This window comes from Ambystoma mexicanum, chromosome 4p, assembly GCF_040938575.1.
Source record: "Ambystoma mexicanum isolate Mex_15411 chromosome 4p, UKY_AmexF1_1, whole genome shotgun sequence".
NCBI classification, from domain to species: Eukaryota; Metazoa; Chordata; class Amphibia; order Caudata; family Ambystomatidae; genus Ambystoma; species Ambystoma mexicanum.
In genome coordinates this window covers 809,828,759-809,852,881 of record NC_090927.1, presented here as the reverse complement: position 1 = coordinate 809,852,881, position 24,123 = coordinate 809,828,759, and the positions used below count along the sequence as shown (strand labels likewise).

General features: G+C 46.7%; 1 protein-coding gene across 2 annotated transcripts in view; it reads left to right on the top strand.

Moving 5' to 3' along the window:
* Positions 1-24,123, top strand: part of GJB7 (gap junction protein beta 7) — a 141,129-nt gene that overhangs the window by 97,524 nt on the left and 19,482 nt on the right. Inside the window, exon 1 of one of the 2 annotated variants that reach the window (XM_069606364.1) lies at positions 9,449-9,469. The exons of the other annotated variant lie outside the window; for it this stretch is intronic. The gene's annotated coding sequence lies outside the window, so the exon portion shown is untranslated. Of the gene's footprint in view, positions 1-9,448; positions 9,470-24,123 lie in introns of those variants that run through there. 2 annotated transcript variants of the gene reach the window in all.

Sequence of the window (24,123 nt, the reverse complement as noted above, 5' to 3'; positions counted from 1 at the left end):
CCCACTAGCAGTGAGGCAGCCATGCAGCATGTAGAGTCTGACACTGCTGGGCCACAGGGCAAAATCATCAGCCAGCCAAAAAGCTCATACATGGTAATGGTAATGTTCATTTACAATGCTCCTATACACAGGCAAGTGTTTCAAAGCGCTCAAGGAGTGTGGGAACATGGGGAAAAACAAGCGTCGCTCAGAGCCCTTGAAATTCTGAGATGATAATAGTTTGCACAGGCAGAGTACGTGCATATAATACATTTACCAGACAAGGGAGAAACAGACAGACGATCTTCAGGCGTGGTGCTTTCAGATCGTGCAAGTGCACAGACAGTCACAGGGAGGGGGAGGTCCAAGTGCACCCAGTCAGTGGAGACTGGGGTAAGTGCAGAGAGAGTGTCTCTCTTGGGTAATTCTCAAGTCCCGTGAGGGAGGGTCGAGGTGCAAGGCCCTGAGGCAAATGGGAGAGAGGACTGGCAGGGGTGCACGGGACTTGTGACACTCTGAGGTACACCAGGCGGCCAGTCAGCAAACTGTAAGGAAGATGAGAGAGAGAGTGAGAAAGAGCAAAGAGCTAGGTTAGCAGGATAGAGGGAGAGAGAACGTAGAGGAGAAGAGGAAGGTCTTGAGGAGTTGCCAGGACTTAAGATCAGGCTCAAGACCGAGGGCGGCTGGGAGGCTATTCCAGAGGGAGGCACCTGCTGAAGATAAGGATCTCCCTCCAAATCTCTGCTTGGAGAACCGGCTCACGTGCAGAAGGTTGGGGGTAGATGAGCGGAGGGCTCGTGAGGGACAGTATTTAGGTAGGCAACATTACAGGTAGGTAGGTCACAGGCCCCAGAAAGCCTTGTGGACAATGCAGAGGGTCTTGAACTTGATGCTTGCAGCCACGAGGAGCCAGTGGAGGGATTTCAGCACCAGAGAGATGCGGTCCCTGGGCTGGAGGCCAAGGATAAGTCTTGCAGTTCTGTTCTGCATGAGTTGCAGAGGGTGCAGGGCAGAAGCAGGGAGGTTAATGAAGAGGCTGTTGCAATAGTCCAGTCTAGAGAGAACAATGGCTCTGGAGACAGTGAGCCGCTGGGGGAAAGTGAGAAAAGGTAGAGTGTCTCTGAGGAGGTGTAGCTCATAGACTTTTTAGAGATTTCCAAAATGTGAGAGGAGAAGGAGAGAGTGGAGTCGAAGATGACCCCAAGGTTTTTAGCCTTGCAGGTGGGTGGGGGCCTAGGGCCAAGGGAGGTTAGCCAGAGTGAAGTGAAAGTGGGCAAGCGGGAACAGGGGTTCCAATGCGAACTATCTCAGTCTTACTGGTGTTGAGGCAGAGGTCGTTTGCAGCACACCATGACTGAATAGTGGACAGTCCAATATGAGCGAGGAGGAGGAGGTGGCTGAGGGGAGCCTGAAAGATAGTTACGTGTGATCCGCGTAACAATGGAAGTTAGGGGTGAAAGTGACAATCACACGTGCCAAGGCACACATATATATGTTGATACACACACATAGCTTCCACTAGTTAAAGGCGTTTACTGTTTCTTGGCAAGTTTGCAGTGAACGCCTTTAATAAATGGAATATGCATCCTTTCAGATTTAATTCCAGGCCCTCGCTCACTTAATGACACAGCTTACACAGGTTTGAAGCAAGTATGTGATTCCCCTTCAAAAAAAGCAAGCTCATAAATTATGTGAGCTTTTTTGCAGGGGAATTACAGGAATTCTTCCAGGAGGTTGTGCTGTGCAGAGCTTTTACATCTCACACTCGCAGTCACATAATTTGAACTGTTATGGGTCAGAGTCGATTTGACTCACTAAAGTTTAACTTATGTGGCTATGAATGAGGTGTAAATACATTGGACATTATATCTCTCGCAGTCTCATAATTTGGCCTTTATAGCCTTCATTGACCTATCGAGAGCCTTCGATGGAATCAACAGGAGCAGATTATGGAACTTCTGTCTTGGAGCTGTACAGGGGACCTGGTCGACCAGATCAAGTCTCTACATATTAACACATCGTGCAGAATTCGGCTGAACGCCATGGGAACACTAAGTGAGAAGATTCCAACTGACCGATGAGTAAAACAGAGGTGCGCCTTGGCACCAGCGTTATTCAACTTATACATCTTAGACTTGTATTCCTCTTTTGGCTAATGTCAGGTACTTTCCACCAAGAATTGGAAGAGCCGAGATAAATCGACTCTTGTATGCAGACGATTTGGCTTTGATTGACTTGATGACAATTGGTTTACAGAGGCAATTAACAAACTGATTGAATACACCAAGTAGAATGGCCTTCAAATATATCTAAGGAAATCCAAGGTACTTGTGATGCAAAACAACAGAGGGAAAGCCAAACGTTCATTTACTTGTCACCTAGGGAGCCAGAAAATTGAAGTTGTAAACACCTCCAAATACCTAGGAGTCCCAATAGATAAAAACTTGTCGACCACTAAAACATCCCAAATTCAGAAACAAAAAATGTGCGTCCTGGCAAACCAAGCAACAATTCTGATGCAGAGATTCTGTAGTTCTTCCTTAATGCGTTTGATTGAATTCTACAAGGCTAAAGCAGTGCCTACGGTGACTTACGGGGTGGATGCCCTGCTAACCATTCCTGTGACTCAGTGGCCCTTTACTTGAAGGGCAGTTCTGGAAAAAAGTGCTTGGTCTACCAAAGTCAATCCCAATACAGATTGTCAGAAGAGAGATGGGGCTGATCTCACTGAAGGGATGCGTAGAGTGGCAAATGTTGAACTTGTTTGGCAAGCTCTTTGGCATCAATTCCTCACAGATCTTCAGGGTTATAAAAAGCGAAATAACATCAAAAAACAGCAAAGTGAGGACTTTGTGGGACCAAGCACGTAAATTGTTTCTAGAAGGTATGTGGTCTTCAGTAGAAGAACTATTAGTTAACCCTGCAAAAATTAAGAAAAACTATGGGGAAAAGACTGGATTACGACCTGCGAAGAAGCCAATAATCAGAAGCTTTTTAGCAAGTTAGGTAAGGAGGAAAGACCATATAGTCACACCCCGGATTATATCAAAATCTTTCCGGATCAGTACTTCAGAGCTCAGCTGATGAGGGTTAGATTCAACTTGGATCCTACAATGGAAATCATCATGGCAAGTGCGGATCATAGTTTGGAATTTCCTCAGTGTAGGTTTTGTTAGGAACCGGATGTCCGGGAAACACTTCAACATCTTTGCACTCGCTGTCCTGGTTTAACAGATTTGAGGTCGCTTTACTTTGCAAAAACGTGGCATCCACTCCCTCCCTATCGGCTGAAGAGTGGTTGGGCAGTTCCTAAGAGGGGACAAAATTGATTTGTCAATTTCTATGATTACATTTTTGAAAAACTGCCTTGGGTCGAAGCCTGAGAAGTGCTCCTAAGACCTTTTTGACCCAAAAATGCTTGTGTGCCATTTGATGGGGGGTGGCATTGAGGAATGGTTTTGAAGTCATTTGCTAAAAGTTGTTGTAATAAAATTTTAATCAATAAAAAAAGTGACCTTTTAAAAATAGCATTATCAGTTCAGGATGCTTTTTGAAAAGCAGTCCCAGACTGGCAGTCCTACTTTTAAAAGGTAAATCATGTGACTGTCACTTAAGATTGTAATGTGCACTGCACATTGCATTTACATCTCACATAGGCTGACTGGCTCAAAATAATTCAAATTATATGACCGTAATGTCTGCGTGACTCAGTCACATAATTTAAACTTTTTGAGTCAGTAGTCAACTTCAAATAAGTATCATGGACAGGTGATGTTTACCTCACCACAGACTACGCAGTCCAGTTCTCTAAAAAACGTCTACACTTCTGCTGGAGGCCTGGTCTGGCACATGCAGTAGGAGGGGATTTTCCCTCCACCAGCCTCATGAAAACACAGCATGTCAGTCTCGAGCTGAGGGAGGGCCTAGCGCCGCCTTCAGCTTGTGACATCATGACAGCATCACTTTCCTCCTCCCCCTTATCCTATCTCTAACATGGGCTGGGGTTGGGTCAGTGAACTGTAACCCTGTCTGTATGCGCTACAGGATAAAGGGCAGGGTGAAGTGGACAATCTATGCCATGGGGGCGTTTTAATGTTTAAATTATGCAACTAAAAAACAAACAATTCCTGTAACAGCGCCTTGATGCCCACGTGCTGTGTGAGCGTTTTAAAAATGCAAATAAATAAAATTAAAAAATTAAAAAAATTTAAAAAAAATGTGACCGCTCCCAGGCCTCCGTTTGCGCACGGCTTGGAGACCCTTTGATATCTCCCCGGGCTCAAACTGCACTGAGCACGTCGAGTGGGGATAGCTCTTGAAAGCGCTTTCCCCACTGGACATCCAGCGCAGCCAGCCGTGGCCAGGGAAACAAATCAAGCAGCCTTGGGCACGGAGTTACTGACTCATACTGAGCTGCTGCCTCTGCTGCACCCGTTTCATTTTCATTGAAAACGAAACGTGTACGCACATTTATTTGGCGGGGCACCAAACACACCGCCATAATGGGCCAGCCGTCTCTGGTCACACAGCACCTTCTTAAAACTGTCATCACATTAATGGGTGTTTATTGGAACTACTTGAAAAGATAGGGGACCTGGAGGGAACGTGTTTGCAAGAACAGCTTTGTGTTATAATGAATTGACGGGGTGCATGGTCATGGAACTGGCCCTGTGGGATTGCCGGGGCACAGTGCTGGCTCTCCTAGAGTTGAGGGGCAAGCGCCGCTGATGGTCAGTGTGTGTATGCACGTGACGCTGCCGAATGTTGCATTTTTGAAACTATAAGAATGTGGCCTTCCTTCTTGTTGATTGACACCATGTACTTTCTTAAAATTCAACAAAGTGAAAAACATGTAGGCCTATGAAGAAATGCTTTTTGCAGTGTCTTTGGTTACTTAGTAACTATTGTGTATAAATCACTTTGATGAAACACACACTGACTAACCAGCCTAGCAGAACATGTTTCTGAGAAAGTCTTTGGTTGCATAATACCTATTGTGAAGAAATCACTTTGAATAAAATTACCCATTGACCCATCTTTGCACATGACACATGCACACAGGGGAACTAGACAGTCATCAATAATTGAGTATTACTTAGCATTTCAGGGTGTAGGTGCCAGTCCGGTACACACGCTGCAGTATTAACACTAATAGTAACAGTGCTGGGTACTAGGTCAGTGCTCCAATCCATGCATTAGTATACACCCAGAGATTTCATTATAGTATTCAACTTCTTTGACTTTTCTGCAAGACTATTTACTTGTAGACGCCTCTTCTTCAATACCCACGATACCTTATTCTCCCAAAGTCTGCATTCACTGTGTATCTCATACCGGGTTGTGTGCTAGTGTTTTAAATCATGTTTCTGTTATTTTAGTTTAATTCAATGTTTCTTTTATGGAAACTTGATTGGACATGTCCTTTATTCAAGTATTTACTGCACTTTGTTGTTCCGGTGCTGCCATGGGCAGAGGTGCTCCATTCATGTTGTGCCCGTTTCACCTTTAATATTGGAATCCCTGCGGTTCTAGTAATAGTGTGAGGCTGAGTAGAAGTTTAGAAACCACTACTCATTGCTGTATTCATTTGCTGCAGCTGGGAGGGATATAATAAAAGTCCCCATATTATGAGGAGGAGCTCATATAAATTGGAACACAACAACACAAAAAAAACACTGTGTTGGTGTGTCTCCCCCTCCCAGAAGCACAGTGTGAGCTTTACATTGTATTCTCTGCTTGTATATGAATTTTGAAATAGGCATTGTAAGGTAGCATCTATGTTTGGTCTCGGCACATTTTGAAGTATCGCCAACACCATTGCTACAGAAAAGAGAAATAGAGTCAAAGTGGGCCAGTAAGCGACTTTTGTGCTTGGCATGACACCCAGAAATGCTGTGGCATAATCTGCCAATGCACTGAATGTTTTTTCTTGTTTCCTTATGCCAATTTAATCCAGTAATGGCTTGTTTAACTTATTTTCACCTAATCAGGAGTACTGAAACATGTCACATGTGTGTATCAATTTCAGAGCTGGGGCCGTGTAGTGAGCTTTCTTTTCAGAGTCAGAGGGAGTTGGGCTATTCTTAGGCTACTTTCCTGGCTCATTGGGCTAGAGGTAGGTTTCCCTTTCTGGCGACTGTTACAATACAAACATTATTTTCTTGTGGAGATGCAGTATCAATGACATCAGAGGTCTTCATAAGAAATCTGAGAGGACCTCAATGTTACTGCACCGCTCCAAAAAATATAATGCCATACAGCAAATAATAATGCCATACAGAGGTCCGCGTAAGAAATCAATGATTTCTTACACAGACCTCTGTATGTTGTCAGTGAAACTGCACCTCTCCAAAAGAATTATGCTTGTAATGCAATGTAATGCCAGCATTATTTTTTGGGGAGTTACAGTACCAGTGACAACATACAGAGGTCCTCAAAATAAATCTGAGAGGAACTCTGTATGTTGTTTGTGGTACTGACCTCTCCAAAAAATCATGCATTGCAGCGGTCCGCATAAGAAATCTTAGATCTATGAGGACCTCTGTGTGTTGTCAAGGTTACTGCACCTCTCCAGAAAATGCTTGTAATGCAATGTAATGCTCGGATCCCAGGATTTTCATATCTGACTTATGTTTTCATTGTTAGATAAACATGTGTGCTCTTATGATGTTGCATATGTTGTTCAAGCATGTGTATCTCTGTTGGAGGGATAGAAATTAAAAACAGCATAACAGGGTCATGAATGACTTGCATATGCATTGTGCATTCCCTTGCTCCCGATTGAAAGAAGATTTATGTGCATTTCAAAGCACACCCCGCTTCTGAACTTGAGATGCAATTGAAATGAGTAGAAATGCCCTTTTTCCTACTGCTTTGTGCAATTGCATAAAACGTTGGGAAAAGGGCATCAGAATGTGTTAATCTGTGACTATGAAGAAATGTCAGATTTCCTTTGAGGACATCTGCACCAGGCTGAACATGATCCCCATTGAGAGCAAAACTACAATATAGGACTACTACGAACAGGCAGCAATTATACATACAACCAACAGAGGTGCTCCCCACTTGTGCTGTTGCTCCTACCCCATCTTGCTGTACCTCCAACCTCTTTGCTTTTCCCACCCTCCCCCCTTGCGCGGTCCCTATGCTCCTTTTGCACTGTTGCTCTTTACTTTTTGCACTGTCACTCCTTACCCTGTATGCTGTTGCTCCTTCCCCTGTGTGCTGTTGCTCTTGTTTGTTTGTTTGTTTGTTTTTATTATTTATAATGCGCAAGCGTACCCGGGGGTATCAGGGCGCAGCCTTTACAAGAATTTTCAAAAACTTAGTTACAATACAAGAATATAGATAATACAAAAATAAAGTACAACAATGTTATATACAAATCAGTAGTAGGCCAGCAGGCAGTTATATACAGGTAAGCAGGAGGCACACAGGCAGGTAAGCAGGAAGGCATACATGCTTACAGTTTGTGCGGGTGGCGCTGGGCACTTCAAAGTCTTAGTGGGTCTCGAGTTTCAACCATGAGATTACCAATGAGCGGAAATTCTGGCTCTGTCCCAGTTGCGCTGTTGCTCCTTCCCCCTTGTGCTGTTGCTCCATCCTTTGTGTGCTGTCACTCAGTCCCCCTTCTGCTGTCACTCCTTCTGCCCTTACTCTGTTGTTATTCCCCCTTTGTGCTGTCCCTCCGTCCCCTTGTGCTGTTGCTCATTTCCCCCTTGCGCTGTTGCTTCTTCCCTCCTTGCACTGTTGCTCCGTTCGCCATTGTGCTGTCTCTCCTTTCCCCGTGTGCTGTTGCTCCTTCCCCCTTGTGTTGTTGCTCCATCCCCCCTTGTGCTGTCTCTTCTTTCCCCTTGTGCTGTCGCTCCTTTGACCTTTTGCTGTTGCTCCTTTTCCCATTGGGCTGTCACTCCTTCCCCCTCGGGCTGTCACTCCTTCCTCCTTGTGCTGTCACCCCTTCCCCTTGTGCTGTCACTCCTCCCCGTGTGCTATCATTTCTTCCCCCTGTGTGCTGTCACTCCTTCCCCCTAGCTCTGTTACTCCTTCCACCCTTGCTCTGTTGTTCCTTCCCCTTGCGCTGTTACTCCTTCCAACCTTGTGCTGTCTCTCCTTCCTCCCTGTGCTGTCACTTTTTCCGTACCATTTGCTCTGCCTCGCCTTCCTTCAAATCTTGTACAATGCTCCTGTGTACTGTTGCTGGCCCATCCTTCATCGATTGGATTTATTTTTCCTCCCTTGATTTGCCATGTATTTCTTATTTCTCCCCACAATTCTTATTTCAGCACAATGACCTCCTCTCCCACCAGCACTGTCCTTCATTCCCTCGCACGCTGTAATGTATTCTTCCCTGTGCTGTTATTCCTCATTGCTTCCCTCCATGCTAAATAAAAAATGCAATAAACAACTATAAAAGCAAAAACTATTGGCATTGCCAATTCTTGTTTTTCTGAAGACAGCAACCCGAGCTTGTATAATTAAGTAACAAGCCATGAAGAAAGTAGTAATATGAGTTATTGCGACACCTATAAATGCACAATGATAAATAAAGCTGGCCAGAAACATATCACACCCATTTAAGAGGTGTGGTGATAGTAATACTACCTAGGTTCGCCAAAGGTGGTTATTATACAGGGTGGTTAGGTAACAATTCGTCCTCCGTGGGCGGCACACCGAAAGAGATGGCATCCCAAAGGAGGAGTTCCTATGCCGGATTCTGACTCACAGATGTGGGCTGGGGAACGTACCACACTGCAGATATTCCAGAGTCAAACCATATAAAAGCTACTCTCCACTGGAAAGCATCCCCAGCGGAGGCTCTGTAACATCAGCCGCTTGCTGCGGAGCTTCAGCTAGACGAGCGGTGTCGTGTCGCTGCTTGGCATGGAAGACTGAAGGGAACAATGTTTTGAAAGTGACACCTAACTTTGTCTCTGTTGAGGAATCATGTCTGGGGAATGCTTCAGTGTCCGTAAAAACGAGAGATACACTATCTACTTGATGTATTCATCTTTTGTAATGCGCTTAATACCAGAGACCAATCTCTAAGCGCGGGAGCCGGATTTGAACCTGTGTTACTCTGCATTGTCTTGCTTCCGAGGCAAACGCGTTGGCCCTGAGCTATCCTCTCAGCCTATTTAATGGTGGAATGAGGTCTTGCAAGGAAGTCTGGAATGGAGAACTGGGAAACTCACAGGTGAGGGTTATAAAAATCCAGTTTTGTGTTCCCTACAAGGTGGGGTGGAATTGCATCTGAAAATGAAGAGTGGATCAGAGCTTCAGCATTCGACCATAAGGAAGTGATTTTTTGAAATGGCGTAAAATTTACTGAAATAATAGAAATTACTAGTATGTCATCGCCACAAAAAAACTGCATCAGACACCTTTCGAGTATTCTTCTCTTAGGACAGTCTCACCAGGACCACGCATGCTAAAGTACTGAAGAAGCCCAGCAACAAAGGTTGGGTCAGCAGCCTCCTGACCCAGGAAGCAGGTGAGTGCATAGGGCAGTGCAATGGTATGTCATCATATTGTGCGCCCTGTAATTATCATTCTTGCATATTTTCTCTTCATGCAGACATCATGGTAATGCATGGTCTGGCTCGATGGGAATCGATTCTTGCTCAACCAAAATAAAAGCATTTCTGCGTTAGGTAACATTTTGCAGATTTATTTTCACTGTGTCCTTTGTCGGACTTACATGACATCCCCGTCGAAGTTAGAAAAAGAACAGGGTCCGTTTAACAGAAAGTTTACGCTGCATTTTCATTGGAGTACAAAAACGCCTTGGTGAAAAAATGCATTGAATCAACACAAAACTTCATCAAATAACCTCTGACCTGGGACCAAATGTTGTGCAAAATGGCGCATGCACGGCTGCAAAGTTTCTGTAATCTGGCCCAAGATGTGCAAACCCCTGCACTAGCTGCAGGAAGGGGGATGCTCTCTAACACCCCATGTGCGCATGGAGGGACTTGGGGTGCAGAAAGAGGGATCCATTTCATAATCCACATTCACTATCAACTACCCTCACATGGGCACTCGTCCAATTCTCCAATCACCCCTGCAGACTAACAATATACAAGAGATCACCCTGGGAAGGGATGCTACGAGGGCAGAAGGTCTGCATTACAAATTCTCTCTAGAGCGATGAATGGCTTCATGAATGCAGCATAGCAAAATGGAAGGCCCACTACAGGTGGTTATCACACCCAGGCTTACAGGAGAAGTGGAGGAACAAAGCAGATAGCACTGGGCATGTGGTTGCAGAACTAGCAGTTGGGGGTGGGGGGAGACTCTACTGAGATTCCTTTCACAAAGTGGAGTGGTGGTTAACGAAGGACCCTGACTCACCGCAGGAGGGAAGCAAGCGCAACATGTATGAGCATTCAGAACTTCTGGCAGTGTCAGGAATCACTGAATTACACACACAGGGTCACAGCAGACAGTGGCAGGAACTACCTCTACTGTCCTAGAGGTCCTTTTCTGTTGGTAATATCTATGCATTTATGTTCTGTTGAATGGCTCTCTATTTCCATGCGGTGTAACGAGCAAAGGGAGTTATTGTTATCTTGGAGGAGGCATGAAACGATAGCATAGAGAGTGGAAGGGGGCTGAGTTACTGTTCTCTTGGAAAAGGCAAGAAACTATAGCGTTGAGTAGAAGGTGGTCGTTTTATTCTCTTGGACGAGGCAAGGAACTAGAGCAAAGTGGAAGGTGGCTGAGGACTTGACCTCAGAACACCCACTGCCTCGTGCAGCCCAAAAAACGACAAAGAGGGAGGCTGTCCACCGTCTGCCTGTGTACACCAGGGGCCATTTCCTTCAGCAATGGCATTCGAAAGACAATACATCAAGCACAACGTTATGGAAAGTAGCCACATTTCCGTATGTCAAGCTTGGGCAAGCTACTAGTTCCCTTAGGAGATCTCTCACGTAATATGTTCGAATGAACATCCAGGTTTTAAAAAAACTGGTGGTTTAAGATTTTTACAGCGGCGCTATTAACATTGAGCAGGAAACCTGCCTAACAGCCGGAAGGGGAAGAGACTGTAGGTTATGGCAACGCACGACGGTTAGAGTGTACTAAGGCAGGAGAGATCTATACCAGTAGATTGGTATTGTAGTTTGTCAGAAATTATTACCTGAGCATGAACAGTAAAATCACGCATTTACCAATCCCTGCACTGATTCAGTTTTGTGTTTTTTATGGATTTTTGGTATGTGTCATTAAATTGTGTTTATAGGAAAATATATTTTTTCTATATATTTCTGGGTGACTGCATTAATATGTATATATATTTTCTGAAAATATTGTGTTAGGTTTGCCTCAAAGAGTAGGGAAATTAGGAGAGCGGAACAAGTGTTTCGATCAGTACTCCCTTTTAGGAGTTGTTTCTGTCACTCATCGCCTGCCAACATTCAAGTTCCGTTTCAGGGGTGGCCCACAATTCCAACCTAAGCAACAATTTTCGGGAAACCTCCACTTAAAAGTGTACAACACTGCCTAATTTTGCACCCCTTTCCAAGAACAACTCTTCTAAATCCCTTCTGATATTGACACCATTCAGCCATTTTTGCATTAGCTGTCACGTGTCATTGCAATTGTTATTACTCCTAGGTCTCGTCCCCTTCCCTCCATACTTTGGAACATTCCTTCCATCAGGACAAGAACGGAGCACTGTTTTAAGCATCAAAAAATAACTTTTTTTGTCCTTTTATTTTCACGCAAGCCCACCGCACGTGACTGCAGCCCCGCCTTCCTGAGCTCTGCCCCACGCATTGCCCTTCAGTCCTTTTCTCTGTGCAGTCGGGGCCGGACGCACTTGCATCTTAGGGAATTTTTTCTTTTTGTTCCCTTGTTCTTCATATTCCTGCTCGGGTTCCACAATCTTCTTTCTTCCGTCTATGCCGGAGTGTTTGGGATTCGTCTCCTGTTCTTCGTGCGAACGTCGTTTCGCAAGGGCAGATCCCCATTCTCCCTGTCTAGAGTGCTTGGGGCCGGAACACCAGTGGGACTCTTGCTTCTACTGCAACTCCCTCTCCGTCTGTACACTCCAGCATCAGCTTGTCAGTTGGGAGGAGGTGTTCCAATGGATTCCTCCTTCTCATTTACAGCAGTTCATCGAAGAAAAAAGGAAGCATCCGGTAAGTTCCTTCCATCATAGGTCACACCAGCCAGGAGACTCCTTTCCGGGGTCTTCTAGGTCCGGGAGGGGCTCAAGTGGGGGGCTAAAGTTAAGCCCAGCATTTCTGGAACTGTTTTCACCGGGGCAGTTCCTGAGGTTTCCGGGTCTGGAACTAAATGTATCGAGACTAGTCTCGAGGTTTCCTGTATAGCGACTAAAGGCACTGAGGTTATCCCTGAGGATCCCTGACTACGGGCTATAATTACAACCAGCAAGATTGTGGGACCCCCTTCGAGGGCTTCGGCTATAGGGGTGACCCTAAGCCTTCCCATACACAATCTGTGGGTCAAACCGATCCTGCTGAGGGGGCAAAGAAGGAAGGCAAACGCCTTAAGTCTTCCGTTACCGGCCCTGCCGGGGTTCCCTCACTGAGGGCTAATTCTTCAGCAGAATCTAAGGGGTATCAAAAGCGCTCTAGATTTCACAAGGCTAAAATGGAAAAGAAGTCCCCTGATACCACTGTGGTGAGAATGGCCTCACTGGCACCTGTGATGCAGTTCACCTCAGGCAGTAACAAAATGGCGGCCCAACCCACGTGGTCTTAGGCAGCCATCTTGACTATCTCTCTTGCACCAACATTCTCAACGGCTGGTACTGAGGACCCTGTTTTTAGGGCCGAGCAGCCTTTTCCACACAATGTTGACAATAGGAATCTGTTCCGCCCTACAATGGATTGGCATGCTCATTTTCTGCTGCCACACAGAGTCTCCCTCCCTCCTACGTCTGCACCCTTAGTTTATGTGGATCCAGCTGGTGGAGGGCCATCCTGTCAACCTGCCTCTTTGCAATCCTGGGGGAATTCCCCTACAGAGCATCCTCTACCCACTCAAGTGCCTAGACCTTCCTCTGAGGATGCATTTTTTGTTAAATTCCAGGCACTTATGCACTCGGACCCAAAGAAGGCATATTTTAAGGATCTATTCAAAGAAATGTATCCTAAGCCTCTCGAGCCGCAACCTGTTCTGGCTACTCCTCAGCAGGTTCTGGTAGTGCCACCCTCTCCTCCTCTACCACCACTGCCTCCACTTTCACCTATACTTAAGACTCCCGTTGCACAGTCAAGTCTGCCCACGGGATTTGAGGTGCCACGTACTGTGGATCCATTTTCTGTTCCCACTGCGTTGGATGAAGATGAAGCGGACCAGGATAGCGAGGACCCACCCCGCTCTATCAGAGCCTTTTATGACCGTGTTGTGGATATGATGGCATTGCTAGACATTACTATCCCGAGTCTCCAGCTCCATAAGAAGGTGTACTTTCAGGAGCCTTTACTCTTTCGACACAGCAGCTCACAGGCCTTTTCCTTCAAAAGGATGTGCTAGGTGAAGCCCGCAGGGTCTGGGGAAAACCTCATCCCAGGCAGCACTTGAACAGGAAAATTGATGCTCGCTACAAGCTACACACATCTGAAGACATACCCTTGACTGCATGTCCACTCCCCTCATCAACGGTGGTGGCAGCAGCTACGCTCCAATCTAAGCCGTCCTCGACATCCTCTACAGCAGCTTCTCGAGTCCTTTGCAAGGAGGACAAGCTATTTGATGCCATTGGGAAAAAAGGTTTTTCCAATTCGGCTCTCCAGCTGCAACAGGCAAATAACGAGGTCATCTTGGCAGCGGCAAATCTCAAGCTGTGGAAGGAGCTTGCTGAGTTTCAGGAATGTATCTCTCCTGATAGGATCGAAGATTTTAAAGAAGGCTTATCCGATGCCAGAGTGCTGGCTTTATGGTTGTGGTAGACATCTCCCGCCAAGCGTGGCTGCATGATACAAAGTTTTGGACGGAGGTTCAGGACAAAGTACTGGATCTTTCCTTCAAAGGTAAAGACCTGTTTCACTCCTCCAGCGATGAGGAACTCACTAAAACAACGGCAAGCACGCAAATGGCTAAATCTTTGTCGGTCCTTGCCAAAGCCCGAGTTAAAGCAATCTATACTCAGAGGTCGGGGACCCAAACAAGGTCCTTCTCGGGTTTCAAAGGGTTCCAGGATTGCTGTGCATGCAGGACAGAAGGCCCCTCTGGTGGGCATTGTCGCAAGCAACAAAGGCAAGGTGGCCGGTTTTTCTCTTAGTCAACAGCCTCCTCTTCAGCAACAGGTCATCTCCCCACCGATAAACCGTCTAAATGATGTTTTCCATCGGTCTCACGAGACTCCAGTGGGAGGACGAATATCGTCTCATCTGGAGGCGTGGCAGACCATCACAGAAGACTGATGAGTTTTGTCCGTCACCTGAGCAGTGTGTTTCCGCTTGCCCCTCCCTCATACCCTGCCCTCTCACCATCCTCTTCAGCAGACTGGGTAGCCCTCCCTTGGAGCCGAGGTATAGAAGCTTCTAGACCTCAGAGCAGTGGAAGGCAAGAGGAGGGCTATTACTCCCGTCTGTTTATTGTGCCCAAACCCAACCAGGTTGGCCTGCGCACTATCCTCGACCTCTCCAACTTCAATCTATTCCTACCGCAAGAGAAATTCAAGATGATTACACCCAGCCAAATAAGGTCCTCTCTCCAGAAGGGTGATTGGCTCAGTGTGGTAGATCCTCAGCACACTTACATGCTCATCCTGGGGCCCACATCGGAAATATCTGCATCTTTTCGTGGGAATGGAACACTTCCAGTATTGAGTGCTTCTGTTTGGTCTCAGCTCGGCTTCACGTTGTAACACTCACCTGACTCCCACGGAGGCGCTGGCCTGGTTCGCGCTGCTGTGACCTCTTCTAAGGTGATGCGCAGGGTTCGGAAGACAGACTGGACCGGGCCCCGCAAATCTGGCTTGTCTGGCTCGCAGAAGTATCCTTCTGTAGGCGAAAATAGGGGATTAACTGTCTGCGGGGTAATGCAATCAGCCTCCCACTTTCCCCTCTCACCCTCCTCGAAACCCTTCTGTGATTCCTCGTAGCGTCTCACCTTAGGGTCTGGAAGGACAAGCTCTCCATCCTGCTTCTGATGCAGGGGCGCGTTGGTATCCAGTTACTTCACTGGATTTTCGGATTGGTGAGAACCAAACTTGCTTGGCTTCCAGGTAAGTTTTTTGATAAGAGGTTCCCCTTGTGTCCACGCATTAATGTACTAATGCTAGTGTCTTTTTCCCCATAGGGGCCGCGGTACGGAATGCCGGGGAACATGCACCGACCCGAGATGAGAGGTGAAATCCTTGTAGAAATCAGGTAAGTCTTTAATGAGCGTTTTTTGGTAATGTCTTTTCATTCGCTCATTAACGCTGATGTCTCTTTTTCCCCTTAGGGGCCGGGGTCCGGAAATGCCAGGATGCGGCGCGGACCCGAAATGAAGAGGGATTGAATCAACAGGTAAGTCTTAACATGGAGATTTAGCTTTCCTTATTCCCTTCTCTCTCTCTCACCTTTTGTTCTGGTCTTTTTCTCCCTAGGCGCTGGGGCATGACTGCGAATCCGGATGATCGCTGCTGAACATGGAGGCGCCCTGTAAAGGTGAGTGGAATGCGGCGCTGCAGCGATCGACGCGATGAGCTTTTAAATAAAAGTCTTCCTTTTCAGGATTGTCGGCGAGATGTCTCCGGGATGCGGATTTAGCAGGTAAGGACTTTTCCTTCTTCTGTTGTCTTCTCTTCCTTTGCAGGTGATCCAGGATGCTGGCAGGCGTGGCAGAAGTCAGGATGCAGGAGCAGACACGGTGAGCGTCCAGCTGCTAGATGCAGAACAACGCGAAGCACGTGTGGCTGTTCGGGTGGGGTTTAAATAGCCTTGGAAGAAGTTCCAAGTATGTATCCTTCTTCCAATCATGTATATATCCTTCCCCGACCACGCCCGGATGGTAAATTAGTCCCACAGGTAAAGTAGTTCCTTTCAGGCCTCAAGGAGGCCGGGATCCTGCAGCATGGTCTGCATCAGGTAAGTGCACCCAAGCACTTCCATAATGAGCCTGGCACCTATGGCGCCAGGACTGATGTCTTTTATGAGCCTGGCGCCATAGGCGCCAGGACACTGTCCAAAGGGCCCCTATATGGGGTTGCTGGGTCCTTCCTTGGGGACTGGATGTCCGCTTTCGGGGACGCAGGGCTTGAACCGGCTCCCCGGGAGCGGGCATCATGACACACGTGTCTTTACAAAGATGAGGGCGGTCATCGCAGCATTTCTGAGGCTGCAGGGAATTCATGTTTATCCATATTCGGATGATTGTCCTCTGCGCAGTCCTTGCCATGCGCTGCAAGAGTCAATCTTCAGTCACTCCTCCAGCTCCTGTTCCAACTGGGACTGTCAGTGAACTGGCAGAAATCATCTATGACAGTTGCTCAAGACCTGATTTTTCTAGGTTTCTGTTGGAATACTGTCAGTGCCAGAGTGTTCCTGACAGAGGACAGAATAGCGGACCTGTCAACCACTTGTCAGATTTTCCTTCAGTCCTCCCACATGTCGCCCTGGTGGTTCCAGAAACTCTTGGGCCTTATGGTTTCTTGCATGTTAGCTCTACCTCTTGCAAGACTGAAAATGAGGCTCACTCAGCTTGTTCTTCGGAGCAGCTAGTCTCACGCTGTGAACCTGGACTCCAAAATGATTCCGGTTTCATCCTCCATGATGGCAGATCTTCACTGGTGGTCATCCGCCAGCACCCTTTTGGTGGGGACCTCCATCCAGGAGCCCTGCCCACAAGTCACGGTTACAACATGCTCCTCCCTTCTAGGGTGGGGGGTGATGCTATGTCACCTCGAGGTGTACGATCTGTGGACACCTCAGGACAGATGCTCCCATATCAATTACCTAGAGCTTCTGGTATTCTTTCTAGTGCTGAAAGCTTTTCAGCCCCCTATTATCAAGAGAGTAGTTTGAATTTGCATGGATAATTCCATAGCGATGTTCTACATCAACAAACAAAGGGGCACCAGGTCCCCTCTGGTAGATCTAGCTATCCAGATTTGGAATTGGGCGATCCAGCCCAAAATCGGGCTTCAGGCAGTGCACATTCCAGGTCATATCAATGTTGCAGCAGACTCCCTGAGCCTCCAATCTGCGGCAAGTTACGAGTGAGAGATGAACCATGATGTTGTTACCAGAATCTTCCAGCAATGGGGTTCTCCACTGGTGGACCTCTTTACAACTTCAACGAACAGGAAACATCCTGTTTATGCTTCCAGGGATGGTTTCGGAGTGTCTTCCTTGGGGGACGCTCTCGAGAGCTCTTGGGACAACATAAAGGCTTACGCCTTCCCTCCTTTGCCATTGATTCATCGGTCCCTCTGGAAGCTCAGGAGTATCTCCAACTGCAGTCTCCTCTTCAAAGCTCCTTGGTGGCCAGCCAGGTTCTGGTTTTCAGAGTTGCAGCACATGTCAGTATGCACCCGATCAGGTTGCCACAGATCCCCAAGCTTCCTCACCAGAGCAATCTCCAGTTGTGGCAACCCTCCCCACAATCCTTCAGCTTAACGCCCTGGTACCTGAATTCTTAAAATTCAGCATAATTAAGCATAATATTGACTGTGTCTTGTCTTTTATATCAGACATTGTAGTCTCTGGCATCCACGTCTTATCATGCAGGACATACCTATCTGCCATTGTGGCTTATCTGTCTACACACAGTTGCTCCTTTTCACTGGCAAACCCAGTAATCAAGAGACACTTCTCGGGTCTTCTTCATCTTTTTCCTCCGGTCCAGCCTCCTCATCCAAAATGGGATCTGAATGTGGTCCTCAGCTCTGTGTGTCATAAGCCCTTTGAACCTATGGCCACTACCGAGCTCAAGTACCTTTCTTGGAAAGTGGCCTTCTTGATTGCAGTAACATCTGCGAGAAGAATAAGTGAGCTTCAAGCTCTCTCTGTTGAACATCCGTTCCTAACATTCCACCAGGATAAGGTTGTGTTTTGCATTCATCCTTCTTTCCCTCCAAAGATTGTCTTTGAGTTCCACATAAACCAGTCTATATCCTTACCGGTTTTCTTCCCGAACCTGGTCTTCATTGCCAAGAGGGTTGTACACAACCTAGATGTCAGACGAGTTTTGAAATTTTACCTCGACAGAACAAGCGAACTTAAAAGTTCTTCACAACTCTTTGTTATGTTTGGTGAACCAAAAGCTAAACCTGCTTCAAAAGAATCCATCTCCCGTTGGATAGCTTCATGTATCTCCGAGGTCTACACAATTCAAGGCCTTGTGCCCCCAAAGGGTGTTCATGCACACTTGGTCCGTGGCGAAGCAGCTGCTGTTGTCTTCCAGAAATATCTCCCTTGGAAGTCCTTAAATCCATAAAGCTGCTACATTGGCTTCCCCTTCGGCTTTCTGCAGGCATTATTGTCTTGACCTGAGCTCCCGGGCTGATGCCCAGTTCGGCCAGTCAGTTCTTAAAAACGTGTTCCAATAAGGGACATTTCCATCCTCCTGTTTTCTCTGGTCAGTGCTTGGGAATCTGCCAAAAGTATGGAGGAAAGGGGACAGGACGTAGGAGTATGACAGAGTTACTCACAGTACTGACTACCTTACTCCTAGTCCATAGTCCCCTTTCCTCCAGACGCCATCCGCCTTCCCCTCTAATTAGTATCCTCTATTTTGCTAAATGCTCCTTCGACTTGGCGATAGAAAAGGACTGAAGGGTGATGCGCAGGGCAGAGCTCAGGAAGGCAGAGCTGAGGTCACGTGCGGTGGACCCATGTAAAAATAAAATATTTTTGATGCTTAAAGTGCTCTGGTCCCTTCCCAATGGACAGAATGTCCCAAAGGTATGGAGGAAAGGGGATGGACTAGGAGTAAAGTAGTCACTACAGTGAATAACTTTGTCAATATGTACAAAGGGACGCACCAGGGTTTGCGCTGGGGTGTGTACCCAATGGCATGCAGATGACACACTTGTCAAAAGAAAGGATTAATTTGTGTTGATGGGATTGTCAGGGAAACAGAGAGGAATGCAAATTGCCCAGCAGTGTTGGTTCTAAAGGTATTTTTGTCTTATGTTAAATGTGCATGAATTTGTTTCTATTTTTGCATTTTTAAAGCGCTCACACAGCCAGCGGGCATCGAGGCACTGTTACAGGAATGGTTTTGTTTTTTAGTTGCGTAATTGTCTTAGTTGCAATTTATAACACGCTTAAACACCCAGGCGTTTCTAAGCGCAGACCCAGGGATTGAACCTGTGTTGCTTCGTGTCGTCTTGCTTCCAAGGGGCACACGTTGCCGCTGAGCTATCATCCCAGGACAATTAGTGACATATGTGCATTGGTTAGAGGTGTATTTACAGAGCTTGCTCTACCGCAATGAGTAATACAGGAAAAGTCTCTACTCTGCTATTATGTATCTCCCTGACCAATAAAGTGGAAGACGGGAAACTATTACAACATTAAGGACCCGATTCATCAAATTTATTGCATGTTGAAAAGCGACTTAGTACACATTTCAGCATGCAAAACTCCTTCTACTGATTCATGGATTGGACTTTGCATGTCTTTCTGGGACTTTGCACGGTTCCATCACAATGTTGCATGAGGTCGAGTGCTTTGTGCGACACTCCACGCAATGTGTGGGGAAGGGCCTATGCAAAGAAATAAATAGGGGGCGGAACGTGCATATTTCCCATTCTCCTGGCAAAATGAGAAAGAAAAAGGAATAACGTGGTTTTGTTGAGGGACAGTCCACGCAAAGAAATCGCACGACGAATCAAGCACAAACCCAATTGAATTAATGGATTTCAAAGCACAACTTCACGTCAGGAAAAGTCACATGCAAACCTTGTGATCTTACTGCCACATGGTAGGAGGCGCAAAGCACTAAGCTCATAGGAACCAGTGCACAATGGTAACATTTACAAAGCAATTTAGGGGTGACAGCACATAGTTGATGTGTCGCTTGGAGTTAGGGGTGATCGTATGCAGATTATCGGGGTGCTGCCTTGAATTATGGGGGCTTGTACGCAGATTAACCGGGCGCTGCCTTGAGTTACATGAAATGGAATGCAGATTAGCGTGGTGCAGTTTTGGGTATGGGGGTTCATACGCAGTCTCGCAGGGGTATATACAAGTGTTTCATGGCGCGACGAGGCAAGGGAGGGGGAACAAAGGGAGGACAGACAACGACCCTACTAGGCCAGGTGTCATTCAGATCGCGCAAGTGCATGGGAAGGGGAAAGGGGGAAAGTGCGGGGGGAACGGACAGTGCAGTACATGCAAGTAGAGTAATAACAATAAGTAACGGCCAGCAGGTGGCAAGTGCAAAGGTAAGTGCAGACATCAGGTGTCAAGTGCTGGTAGTGGGACTGTAGGGATACAGAAACAGTCCCCAAGTGCGGGGGTTGCCAGGCAGGCAGTGCAGGTGTGTGTGACTGGCGGGGGAGGGTCCTGAGCCCGAGATCAGAGGGTGGCAAGGTAACCAGTGCAGTTTCAGTTCAGGCTGGAGGTCAGCAGGGGAGAGGAGGAGAAAAATCAGAAGCAAAGAGAAAGGTTTTGAGGTGCTTCTGGAACCGGAGATGGTTCTCCTCAAGTTTCGGGGAGGCGGGAAGGCTGTTCCAGAGCCAGACCCCAGCCGAAGAAAGAGATCTACCACCAGCTCGTTGCTTGGAGAAGCGACTGGCCCTGAGGGAGTTGGAAGCAGGTGAGCGAAGAGCTTGAGAAGGAAGATATTTAGGAAGAGAGAGTTGAAGGTTTTGAGGGCCCAAGTCCCAGAAGGCATTGTGGACGATGCAGAGGGTTTTAAATGTAATCCTCGCAGCCACTGGGAGCCAGTGCAGAGATTTCAATCCTGTAGAGATATGATCCCTGGCCTGGAGGCCAAGGACAAGTCTTGCAGTCCTGTTCTGGATGAGCTGTAGAGAGCGGAGGGTAGAGGCAGGCAGATTTAGAAAGAGGCTGTTGCAAAAGTCCAGCCTAGAGAGAACCAGAGCTCTGGAGACAGTGAGCTTCTGGAGGAAGGAGAGGAAAGGAAGAATACCTCTGAGGAGATGCAGCTGGTAGTGTGACTTCTTAGAGACGTCAGAGATGTGAGGAGAGAAGGAGAGTGTGGAGTCGAAGATGTCCCTGAGGTTTTTAGCCTTGCAGGTGGGAGCAGGAAGAGGGCCAAGAGAGGCTGGCCAGAGAGCGACAGGAAAGGTGGGAGAGCAGGTGTGTCGATGAGGAGAATCTCAGTTTTGCTGGCATTAAGGCAGAGGCCATTGGCGGCACACCACTCCTGGATAGCTGACAGACAATCAGTGATGAGAGACGGAGAAGAGGTGGCCAAAGGTAGCCTGAAAATGAACTGAGTGGGGGCGTGTTGTGGGTGTTATGGGTGCTACTCTATTTTCTTTGCACCTCAGGCTACTTTGCGGTTCAAAACCCATTAATATGTGAAACGTGCAAAAAAACGTTTGTGTTCAAGTAGGCACACAGTTGTTTTACACGCAAAGTACTTTGGGGGACTTTTTTCTGTGAATCAGGCACAGTCTTGCTGGCATTTGGAAGAGACAAATACATTTGTTAAAAAAATAATGTGTGTGTGCATTTGTTTGTGACTGGATGCATAGGAACAGAAAAGGAATTCATGTGAAGAAAGGCTTTTGACCCCATTTCTTTGTATTTATGTGGAATTAAGTTTACATAACACTTTACATAGGAACTTGTGAACCGTAGGGCAAGGGATAGCCAAGTGAAACTTGGATACCAACACCATTGGGCGTGAGAGGTCAGGATTCTCCTGCAGGACTGCTCTCGCCAATGGGCTCAATTCAAAAAACGTAGGGAAACAATTATTACAGTATATTTCGTGCTGGACACATTTCTGTTCCTCAAATTATTGACCATTCATTATTATGGCTGAAGTCAATCTAGCTTTTATGCTTTCAATTTTGCTTTTGTCATTCTGGTTTTATGCCAACACAGTAGCACGTTTTCGCCAATGTGGCTTTGTCAAGTCTATCTGAACACGCATGAATCATTGGTGCCCATTTTGTCCCTCTGTCCAATTTCACGTATGTGGGTATAATTATTCTAATAATTTCTCTTTCGTTGTCCTGAGGTTTTAAATCAATGGATTGTTTGTATTTTATGTCAATACTAATTGTGCTCCCATTTTGGGATGCGCTCATGAGCTCATATGGCAGCTGTTCACGCCACGCGGAATGAGCTAATGTGTCCAGCGCGAAATATACTCTAGATCAGTGCTTCTCTACTGATGCCAAATACCGGTATACGGGAAAGATACCCACCTCCACAGGTGGTAAAGATACCCACCTCCACAGGTGGTAAAGATACCCACTTCCACAGGTGGTAAAGATACCCACCTCCACAGGTGTTAAAGATACCCACTTCCACAGGTGGTAAAGATACCCACCTCCACAGGTGTTAAAGATACCCACCTCCACAGGTGTTAAAGATACCCACCTCCACAGGTGGTAAAGATACCCACCTCCACAGGTGTTAAAGATACCCACCTCCACAGGTGGTAAAGATACCCACCTCCACAGGTGTTAAAGATACCCACTTCCACAGGTGGTAAAGATACCCACTTCCACAGGTGGTAAAGATACCCACCTCCACAGGTGTTAAAGATACCCACTTCCACAGGTGGTAAAGATACCCACCTCCACAGGTTACGCTGCAGGACGCTAAGGACGTATGGAAACATTTGATTAATGTACCTAGCAGAAGGCGCCGAGTGAAATATTAACCCCTTGCTCAATTGAAAATCGATTGAGGTATCATAGAGATGTTCACTGGAATGCCTTGTGATGGGTGTGTCCTTATGGAGCCTACGTTTTTTGTCATTTTGATCCCAACTTTCTTAAATTAGAACGTTTAAAGTAAGATATAGGCTTAAAGTGATGTGTGAATTATTTCCAACTTCTGCTGTAGTCTTGCACCAGTTTTTTGTTTAAAATATTTCTAAGTATGCCTCGAATGTCTTTCAATGATTCCATTGAGTGAGCAGTATTTGTTCAGTAGTCACTCGGCACGTGCTTTTCCTCTGGGCGAATGTATATGGCGGAGGGATTGACGGCTATTTGCCAGAAGGTGGATCGAAGTCCTTTCAGGAGTGATGCCCCTACATTGCTGCACAGTAGGCTTTTGCCCTTACAGGGCAAGATCCAATCGCATCCCCTGTGCACACTTCCACCACATCATATTGCATCCCATAATAGATTGACCTCCCTCATTCCCTCATGCCCACAAGCCCCCCAACCCCTATCTGGCTTGTATCAGCTAATATTATGCTGATATAGAAAGTGTTGGAAGCTGAGCCTTCTGTACCGCCGTCATATAATGAATGCTGCGTGCCCTCAATTCTAGAGGCATTTCAGTATTTGAATTCCTGATCCACCTTGCATGATTGTGGCAAGTTTAAAATTAAGCATGGCTGACCTATGCCTTTCCTGCTGCTTTGATAAATTGAGCACTGCATTGGGTAACAATAACACCCATTATTGCAGCACTTAGAAGCAGGAAGAATCTGGCATGAAACGCTAGATAAAAAGTATGCGATTGTTATTATATTATTCTGTGATTTGCCTCTTTCCACAGAGTGCCATGGCTCCTCTACACATATTGTGGGCCGGCGGAGGTTCAGTGTTTTGACTTTCACTCCAGAGTCTTCTTGATTCTACTTCAGCAGAGCCTATCATGGTCATTGCGAGATAGGATCACGCAGGTGCCAACAAGAATTTTGGGAGTGGGATCCATTTGCCTGGCATCTCCAGACTCCTGTTGCTGTGCCAGACTCCCTCAATACCAGAGAGAATCCTGAAGAGCCCTGGAGAGCTTGATTTCAGCTTATTCCGGTCGCTTCTTCATCCCCCAGCGTCTTTCTGCTCCGAGAGCAGTGTTTTGAGCCTGGGTTCTGTGGGTCTGTACATTGTTTAAAGACATTGGTAAGCGAGTTACTTAGGATGCATTTTCACCCTGTCTGAGATCTAGCAAACCATTGTGGTAGTGCCAAGAAGCCTGCACACGAATGTTCAAGCTCTGTGACGCTATTTTAAACACAACCTATCCTGATCCAATACCAAGATCATTTTGCACTGGCAAGCCATTGTGGTCC